Raw genomic sequence first — 11149 nt, forward strand, 5'->3', positions numbered from 1 at the left:
GCCCCTGCCTGCCTTTCCAGTTTTATTTCATGATATTCTGCACCTTACTTTCAGTACTTTGGCAAGTAAATTCAATGCATCCGTTTCCACTAGATAATAAATTTCATGAAGACAAATTCTGCATTAATTTTGAGAAATTATATTCCCAATGTCTGATCCCTAGTAAGAATAGGATAAATATTAAATGGAAGAATGAAAGTGAAACTCATCAAAAATTAAATCTAAGCAAATAGAGAAAAGTAAAAACAGAATAAACATACTTTATGCTTAAAAAACAGTAAGATCTAGCCCTCACTTCAGTATTTCAAGGACTTCCAAAAAGTGAATATTGCTTATAGTTCTGAAAGAAGTCCAGGTTGCATTAAACTAGGTAATACTTCAACTAAAAGGAAATAGAGAACCCAAATGGTAAACACAGTGACACTGAGAAGTGGGAGCTACTTATAGAAAAATCCTCAGTATGAGTTGAAGGCATCCTGATGTGGTAAATCTTCCAGTGACTCTAAAAGACAATGTTCTTAGATGCAGATGGTGAACATTTCCATCAGACCTTCCATAGCATGACAGATCATAAAGAAAAGTTATTAATAATAGGCAATACTGGAATAATTCATAAAAATAGCTTCGTTCAAAAAAAAATCTTTTCAGGTATCAATGGATGAAACATGAGTTGAAATTAGAATACCAGGTTATGTGGGGCTACAGAAGTAGCTAGAAAGAAGCTCTGCCCTTAAGATGGTTTCAGCCCAGGAAGAATATAATAAATATTTATACTCCCAAGCTATAAAAATATGATAGATTTGGCTTAGGGCTATAGAAAAAGAGTTATGCAAGATGAAAGATTTTATAGACTTAATACTTTGGGAGGATTTTATGATATATGTCAAGATCTGGGTATTTTACATATTTGATCTCATTGCATTGTCACTAAAATTTTGTGAATTTATTATTATCATCACTTGCAAGATAAGGAAACTGATACACTAAGAGGCTTAGTAGCATGCCCAAAGTCATGCTGCCATGATGAAATTGAGATCCAAACCTAAGGCTTAACTCAAAGCTGATAAATTTTCCAACATACCATGTTGGTATAGCTAACTGCCAGGTGTGTGTGTGATTGTTTGATGTGTGTATACATACCTGGTAGTAGCATCAAGGAAAAATCAAGGAAGTAATTACATTTAAACTGATCTTTCTGGTTATTCAAATGACTGGTGCATCTTAAATCAAGGTTTGAAGACCAATACCAAAAGAGTGTGTTGAGAATTTTAAGTTCGTGTCCTTTGGTAAAAATGTAGCTTTTCTAGGGAAAAAAAAAAAAAAACCAAACCAGCTCTCCTGCCCTTCAAACAACAACTACAGGTCACCGGGGTGTGCATCTTCTAAAACTTCATTTTGGTACATACTTAGTTGATGTCTAGAAAATTTTTGAGTGTAGGCACAGACATTAAGTAAAAAAGAAGACCATGAGCTATAGATACTAAAATTTTTATGAAAAACGTTTTCAAGTACACATGGAAAAAACAGTTTTTATTGCTAGTAGTCTAATGTTAGTAGTCTTGAATTTAATGTTACTCTATATTAGAAAATGAATTAACTAGCTGGTGTTAAACTATCTCTAAAACTAGGATGGTGGCCATGGAAGGAGTAAAGGACAGATGTGAGAAGCCTCAAAATGAGAAAATTAAGAGGATTTAGTAACATAAATAATAGAGAGGAAAAATCAAAATTCACATTCAACTTGAAAGTCTGTCTTTTCCTAACTTTTCCTTTTTTTCTAACTAGACTAATAACTAATGTTCTTTCTCTAACTACACTAATACCTAAATTCTAAGTACTAAAATGTAATGTGTTGATCATATACATAATTGTTTCCTTTTAGTTTTTCTTTATAATATTTTTAAGGAAAACTATTAAGATTATTTTTATGGTTCTAAGTACTCCTAACAATACTCAATATTTCCTATTAGACGTGGCTTTTAGGCATAACAACACAATGAGAATTAAATTTAATTTACCAGTTACTGAGAACTTATTGAAAATCAGAAATTTTGCTAGGACCCAGGGGTGAGAAGATGATTAAGACTATAAAACCATGTGCTACTTTGAAGAAATCCACACTTACTGGAGGTGACAGGCAAGCTGATAAATACCCATGAAATTGTAATGAAAATGTAATCACTTCTGAAAAATATTTTATAAACACACTTTTGTAAATAAGTTTATAATATAGAAAAAATAACAAACTATCCATAGTTTACTACCTTATTTCTTCCGGTTGGTCCAATTTCTTTCATAATTACTATAATAGATTCCTTTCTATCTTTTCTATGTTAGACATGATTCAAACACTATTACTATATAATTTCCATATAGTTGTCATATACACCCTGGACATGAGTATGTTATTTCAATTTTAATGAGGAGGACACTTGAAGAACAGAGAACTTCCCAAAGTCACACAACTGGTAAAATAGAGAGACCAGGACTTTTATTCATACATTCCTGATTTTACAACTTCATCCTTCCTGCTATCCATACTATTTCCTTGACTTTCAAATTCATCTTTGTCTAATTAGTAAAGTTATCATTTTTATTAATAGCATTTATAATTTACTTTGTGACCCTAGACACCTTACATATTATTGACTCATGTAACTCTCATTATGTAGATAAAAATACTAAAGCTGATAATCATTTTTAAAACATTGTGCAAGGTAACAGAGCTCACACTGGTGGAGGCAGGATTTTGACTCAAGCAGTATAATAATAATTAAAAAAAAAAACAAAAAGAAAAAGGAAGAGATAAAAAAGCAAGGAATATTAGGGCTTTGGTGATATAATGTTTTAATTCTGCCCTGCCAATCACCTCTGTTTTGTGTTAGGGAACTGACAGAGGAATATACAATAAACGATATGCAAAGGGGAGAGAAGGTTCTATTAACAGCGATATCAGTGACTAACTCCAGTTTGGGGTTCTCTGCTAAAGCTAGGTTGGTGCACAAGACTTAAGCAATAGTCTCAAGTGAAACTTTCAATGGTTAGAAAAAAATGACTCCAAATCTGGGGCACTTACCACCCTTAGTCTATCAAATTGAGAAAGGAAGGCAAGGAGAGAAAAGAAGCACAACAAAGATGACAGCAACCTCATTGACATTCTAGCATATGTATGGCATAGAAGAAATGGAAGAGAGAATGAGAATGTGGGATAAGGTCCTGCATCCACTTTTCTCCCAGGAACAAAAGACAATGAGAGATCAAAGTACTAAGGGGCATGCAAATTGTGTCAAGGGTGCTCAGTATCACCTAGGTTTATTAATTCTCTAAGGATACTCAAGGTCTCAGTATAGTTTTACTCACAGCAATGATTTACTACAATGAAAGAATAAAAAGCAAAATCAGCAAAGGGATAAAGTGTGTGGGGTGAAGTCCAGGGGAAATCAGGCACAAGCTTCCAAAAGTCCTCTTCAGTGGAGTCGCACAGGATACACTTAATTCCTCCAGCAACAAGCTGTGACTTGCATGAAGTGTTGTCTACAAAGGAAGTTTTTTAGACACTCAGTGCCCAAGGTTTGCATTGTAGGTTGATCGCATAGGCATCTTGCCTAGCACTTATCGCAATTCCAGAGTCCCAGAAAAAACAGCATGTGTTCAGGATAAACCTTATTGCTTGCACAAAAGTGTTGTAACATTCAGTCATTGTTATCAATTAGGACAGTGAGAATAGTCCCGAAATTTCAAGTTCCCAAATGCCAGCCAAGAGACAAGCTTGCAAGCATCCTTTTCTAAGAAGGATATCAGTCTCAGGCCTGGCATATTAACTTTTTTTCTGCACACAGATATATGCATAATCCTTTACACTCAAGAATCATAGCCCTTAATAAATGTGGACCAATAAAAATTTCACACTCTGTCTAAATTATTATCCTCTCTTCTCTATTCTTGAAGGCAGAAGAAAGAAAGGGACGATAATAAAAGCCGACCAATCAAAATAGAAAAGCATCTCTGTCTCCTACAGAAATGCCCAAGTTGGTACAAAACCAGTAAGTGAAGAATAAAAACTAAAAATATAAAAAGTCACAGAATCTTCCTTCCCATTTACCACACCCAGAAAAAATAGGTATTGTCAAGCCTCATTATATGCAGATTCCATATTTGCAAATCACCTGCTTGCTAAAAAGTTTTGTGACCCCCAAATTAATACCTGCTGCACTTTCATAGTTTTTTGCAGTCACGAGCAGAGCAGTCAAACATTTGTCTCTCCAGGTCGACATTCCCAGCTGAGCCCCAAGTGTAGTGAAGTTTTGTTTAGTGTTCCTAAGGACCTCCAATTAAAGTCTTTTGTCAGAATAAAACAAAAAGTCTGTCTTCTTGTCTTGTGGATTAGATTTAGATATAGATATAGATAAAGATGTATATAGTAGATAAGCTTTATTCAGGGATGAGTTCAATATTAATGAATCAACAATATATATTAAATAAGGTGTCTTTAAAAAGAAACACACATATATAATGTTATATATTAAAAGGTTGATGGAAATTTGATCAGAGGCTCATGGGAACCTATCTGAGAGTATTCACTAATTCAGTCTGTGTGGCAACTTTGTAGAACAAAACTACCATAAATAACGAGAATTGACTCCCCTTCAAACATCACTTCATACACAAAGAACCTCTATCTACCATAAAGTCACCGGGTTCCGCAGCACATTGTGTATGTCAGGGAGCTATAGCAACCATGGGCACAGAAGGGGCTGTGACGGGGAAGGGCCAGTGCCTCAATGACTCCTCTGAGCCCTGGGGCAGAGAAAAACTCGGAATCAAGGATAATAGGCTAATTCAGGCACTGAATTGGGAACAGACAAACTCAGAGCTTGGATTAATCCAAAAACCCAAACAAATAGACTTTTGCCAAGTGTGGCATTGAACTTTGGGTCTTAAAGTCTGTAGGTGGGTTATTAACCAACAGGGAAAAACAAGGTTCAAGTTTAAAGTTAGGTTCAAGGAAATAGGTGAGGAAAAGAGTTTATATTAGAAAACAAAAGAAAAGATGTAGTCATAGTACAACTTCAGGGTATAACTGTGGCTCTGAGGGCTCTCTGGCTGTCTGTTGGCTCTAATTTGAAGCACTCTTCTTATGACTGGCAGATATGGGTTAGAGGGAAGGGGCAACCGCCCCAAAAGAGAGGGCTTAACAATGCCCACATGGTTATAATATATATTACTAGATATTTCGTTTCAATCTGCTTTGGAAGACAGGTGCAAGGTAACTATGTCCTCAGTATTTCCCAAGTGTCCCATTAGATATTTAAAACAAATAACTAAACTAATCACTTCCTACCATTGGTATAACAGAAAACCAAGGCACAGGGACTGCTATTTAAAAATCTTGAATCTGAGTTTATTTACCAGTCAACACCTCCATTTATCTTTTATCAAAATAAAACACAAATTTAATTTCAGAACTCACCTTGTCAAAATGCATGTGCATTTGAAATCTGTCATAATTAGTAGTTACTCTAAGTGTATTTTTTCACACAATACGTTGGTTCTATATCTAAAATGATAAAGTCAATTCTGGTATGTATGCTTACATCTCCCAGTTGATTACACATTTATCAGCAAGCTACAAACGTGGCCTCTGCAACACAAGCTACTTGAAAAGATTTTTCAGAGATTTTCTTGCCTAATAAAAAGTCTGATGAGAAACTTTTACTGTCACATATTTTCATATTTTTTAGCCCTAGCAAACACATTCTGACAGGTGAATCAATACGAATAAGGGAAGACATTTCATAGAAACTTTTGGTCTTCAGAATTGAGATTTGCATCAATGACTCACTGATTTGTGCATCCTTCAAATATTTTTTTCCTCAATTATCTTTTGTGTTCTTCTCTCGCTGGCTGCTGCTGATGAGTAATTTTACAACACTAGTGCTATTAAAGCATGTACTCATGACCCCATTGTGACACAAAGCAAATAGTGCACATAGCAAATGCAAGCACACAACTGTTAATCTTGCCCTTTAAATGCATTTGAACTTGACCTGTTGAAATGCCCATTACAGAATGTATGACAGCTTGGACAAATACAGGGGGCAAGACACCATCTCAGGAAAGCAGACTCTTTGAAAATAAATCACTTGAAGGATTGCAACGTGGTAGGAATTGATTGAGAAAAATACAGTACCACATAGTGAAGTAACCTGCTTAAACCCTACAAAACAAGTCACTACTTCTAAAAGCTATATAAGTTAGAGCTCAGTGGCATCTAATTTAATCCATGAATGACTCTTAAAGAAAATAATGACTAATAATTTAATGTAAAGAGCATAGATTTAGAAACATCAATAATATAATGTCTTGTATTCTGAAGCAAATATATTTTCTTTTTCTTTTTCTTTTTTCTTTTTTTTTTTTTTTTTTTTTTTTCAGACGGAGTTTTGCTCTTGTCGCCCAGGCTGGAGTGCAATGGCACAGTCTCAGCTCACTGCAACCTCCACCTCCCAGGTTCAAGTGATTCCCCTGCCTCAGCCTCCTGAATAGCTGGGATTACAAGCGTGAACCACCATGCCTGGCTAATTTTTGTATTTTTAGTACAGATCGGGTTTCACAGTGTTGGCCAGGCTGGTCTTGAATGCCTGACCTTAGGTGATCCACCCACCTCGGCCTCCCAGAGTGCTGAGATTACAGTCATGAACCACCATGCCCAGTCAGCAAATACATTTTCATACTGCTGATGCAGGAACGCATTTCAACTTGGTATAGCCTAGGCATATCTTAGGACCTAAAAGTGATCACAGTCATATATACTGAAGCATTTTTACTCATCCTATCCACTATAAAATCATCAATTCTACAGAGAGTCAAAGTCAACATAGAAACACAAGATATAATGATTCTCAGAGAGCATTTTTAGAAAAAAGTCTCATCCGCATTTTACTGATGGGGAAAGCAGTTTTCAGATGGTATCAGAACACTGGTCTCTAGGACAGGGCTGATGGCAAATGGCTCATATCCTACCTTAGGAAATGTCAGGCACACCTGACAGTAACCTTACTATTATTCTTTATTTTGCATAATTTGAAGATTTCAAAAAAGGGAGATTGTGATGTGCTGGATAAAATAAACAAAAATCTGTAAGCAGGAGTTTTTACATGTGTGTAAATATGTACAGTATACTCAATGTTTAGGTAAAATTGACTCCCCAATGATCAAACATAAAAACGCAACATTTAAACTTCGTAATGAACATATTACATTTTATTAATTTTCTGTGCAAATATATAGATATTTTAATATTTTTAAATTATATGAATATTTAATGTTCCAATCTTACTGGATACAATTATGAGATTTAAAAATAATAACAAAAAACAAACCAAAAATAAAACCCAAATCCCAAATCCAGCATGTTAAATTTAAATATCAGAATTCTATCATTCCGAATTACATGTCCTGCTGTAAGGAAAATCACAAAAGTGTTGAGTGGCTTGGAAATTAGAATATTTTCAAAGTGTTTCAAAGGAGCAGTCCTTAAATACTACTTTTTTATTATCTTCACATGTAAGACTGGTCCTTCTTTAGTATGAAAACAACACTATGCTGTTCTCAAAATCCTAGAGAAAATTCTTGATTATTATTGCCAAAAGCGCATAATTCCCAATGAAAAGAGATTTTAAGTATGTTTGAACAAATTCTATTTGTTTCAATTGTAAGCACTGTGTCATGTTCCAAAACAATAAAGGTTTTCCTACGTACTATGACTTTATAGCAATAAAATTATATATAAATGTATGCATATTTTCAATTATTTATGAATATTGAATTTGATTTAGTGCTTTCTCTTCAGCACTGTATCATGCCACACTTCCATTTAACTAGATAACAAGGATCAAATGCCAAACTTGGATTGCTGAGCATCTCACAATTGGATGGGAGGACTATACTTTCTCTAATTGCAAACCTGAAATTGTTGAATGCTATGAAAGCTGGAGGGTGTTGCTACACATTATTCTAGAATTTCATTTTCTTTTTTTTTTTTTTTTTTTTTTTTTGAGACAGAGTCTCGCTATGTCGCCCAGGCTGGAGTGCAGTGGCCGGATCTCAGTTCACTGCAAGCTCGGCCTCCCGGGTTTACGCCATTCTCCTGCCTCAGCCTCCCGAGTAGCTGGGACTACAGGCGCCCGCCACCTCGCCCGGCTACTTTTTTGTATTTTTTAGTAGAGACGGGGTTTCACCGGGTTAGCCAGGATGGTCTCAATCTGCTGACCTCGTGATCCGCCCGTCTCGGTCTCCCAAAGTGCTGGGATTACAGGCTTGAGCCACCACGCCCGGCCTAGAATTTCATTTTCACTCAAGAGATTTTTTTTATAATCCACCATAAAAATACACACATGCACATACACACATTATTTAAATATAAAAATCTAGAAAATACCATGAGCTTTGAGGAAAACCCACAATGTAAAATATCTCCAGTAAGAGTAAGAAAGCTATACATTTACTTTATTCCCATCTAAAGAAAAAGCAGATAAAATGTCTTGCAATTTTTGTAAATAGAAGGATTTCTAGTGCTAAGACATAGGTCTTGAATTTAATTCAGTAGAATATCTCATAAACACTGAAATTTTCCTCCATCAAATCCTAAATAAGTGGGATAACTAATGCTACCATCTGCAATTCTTAACTTAATTTTCGTAAGTGAATACAACTATCTCTAGCCACACTGGGCCTGGCCCAAACCAGCTAAGAGGAATTCAGAAAACATATACTAGATTTAATAAAAGACTTTCTTTGTGGAGAGCAGAACAAAGACAGATAGTAGTGCTGGTTTGCTGTGGGTGTTTCCCTACTTGTCCAGAAAACAAAATTAAATAATCAATCTCTCAGGTACAATGGACTGCAACTCATAAAAGTCTGAGTTTTACTTTCTTACAACAGTGTTTGATATTTACTCTGTTATCAAAAGCCTACTAAGGGAGATTTGCCTAGGAAATCTCTCTCTTCACCATACTTCTCCTCCCCTCTTCCACATTTTTGCCACACTATATCCCTGTCAATTAAGCAGAGGTAGATATTATTCCCATTTTTACATAAGTGGTCTAATATATTTCATGGATGAAGGCTCCAAATTTTCTGATTTCTCTCTCAGAAGCCTGTTTTCTTCATAACCAATGAATGTGGCTGAATACAATGGTAACACTGGCACGCTCTCAGGGTAGAACAGCATGTCATCCAATTGTATGCTTAATTTTTAAAGTGATTTCTACTTTTTCCATCTCTAATTTAATTTATTTTTTATTTTATTTTTATTTTTTGAGACCAAGTCTCGCTCCTGTCCCCCAGGCTGGAGTGCAACGGCACAATCTTGGCTCACCGCAACCTCCACCTCCCAGGTTCAAGGGATTCTCTTGCCTCAGCCTCCTGAATAGCTGAGATTACAGGTGCCCACCAACATGCCCGGCTGACTTTTGTGTTTTTAGTAGAGACAGGGTTTCACCATGTTGGCCAGGCTGGTCTCAAACTCCTGACCTCAGGTGATCTGCCTGCCTTGGACTCCCAAAGTGCTGGGATTACAGGTGTGAGCCACCTTGCCTGGCCTTAAAACAAATTTTAATGAAAAGAGAAAAAACATATAATCTCCTGCTAATGCCTTTCGGTAAACAGATAATTGTTTTATTTAAACAAAGGTGTAATTGCACCTGGTGGGCACCCAGTTCTGCCATTAAAGATTCCATGCTGACTCAAGAGATTGTATTTTCCTAAACCTGTTAGTCCCTGGGAACCTAAAGAATAAACTGTGCAGCACATCTAATCACAGAGTGTAGGGTATGTCCCAGGCCATGTTCCAACACAGGTGCAATAAGGTATTTTACATTCCTTTGAGGTTCAGCTGCAGACAAAAGCCTAGAAAATTTAATGGCTTTGTCTTTAGCCAATGTGTTGGCTGCAGTAAATTTTTAAGCAAGTAAGCAAAGCTCCTGTTTGATGCACTGTGAATATTTCTCACCACTAAAATGAGTTACATAGTCATACAAAATTGATGCTAGGTTCAAGTGAATATGCTGATATAAGTAAATATATATACTTTTATGTTACAACAGAGATAATGTATGTTTCTCAATGTCTGCAATTGTTAAGCAGGTTTTCATTCCCTGGGTGGAAGGATAAGGGTTGTGAAATATGACCTTGCAATGACAGAATTTTAATGCATTGTGTATGTGACTAAAGCAGTGCATGGCATCCTGGCCTTCTTTATTGCCATACATATTAAAGTATTTTGCAGTGCTGGCTCTCATCTAAGTGTCGGGGTCTTCTCTAGGTCAAACAGCAGCTCATCAATGCTTTATTTCTTAAAGAACCTAGATATAATTTTAATCTAAGATAAAGCTTCTCGCTAAAAATCTAATGTCAGTGAAAATGTGAAAGGTTCCCTAAAATCTAGCCATACATCACATTCTTTTATATTCTTCCAAACCAGAGAAATAGCCAGTTTACCAAGTATTTGAGCATCTTTTGAGTTATAAAAGGAAAAACATTATTATGTCCTGATGTATTCAATGATTTTGCTTTCTCTGACAAGTTTTATTCCTCCTATGAGACATTTCTTGCCCTTCCTAGTTCTGAAATGTGAATTTTAACACTTTGCGTCAGGTTGTTGGTCTCTGTTCTAAAGCAACATTAAGCTTTCTGTTCATTTTTATAAAAGATCCACACGATCTTTTTTTCTCTTACAATAAACCCCTATTTGCTAATTATTAGATGTTTTCTGCTTTTTCTCTTTAGAAAATTTAGTTTAACTAGTCTCTGCAATTGTGTCCTTTGAGAATAAAGAACATAATAGTATAGAATAGAATAAAGAGTCTTACAGAATAGAATAATAAAGTTAGTGCAATACAGAGGATATTTAGAAGAGAAATAACAGTGAGTTCTCATTGTCCTGAGGTGGCTGAAGTAAATGTCAATCTCATTATATTTGATTTCATTTATTTCCTGTCTCACTAGTTTACAAAATGCTGACTCTTTTCTCCTGGACAAAAAGTGAGTTATGGTCATGTGAGTAGTGAACAATAGTCATTTGTTTTGATACCAGCATTTCCTGGGTGGTTAGAAACCTGGTGAAGTTATGATTTTCATCTATGAACTT

The sequence above is a fragment of the Macaca fascicularis genome, chromosome 14 (genome assembly GCF_037993035.2).
Source record: "Macaca fascicularis isolate 582-1 chromosome 14, T2T-MFA8v1.1".
NCBI lineage: Eukaryota > Metazoa > Chordata > Mammalia > Primates > Cercopithecidae > Macaca > Macaca fascicularis.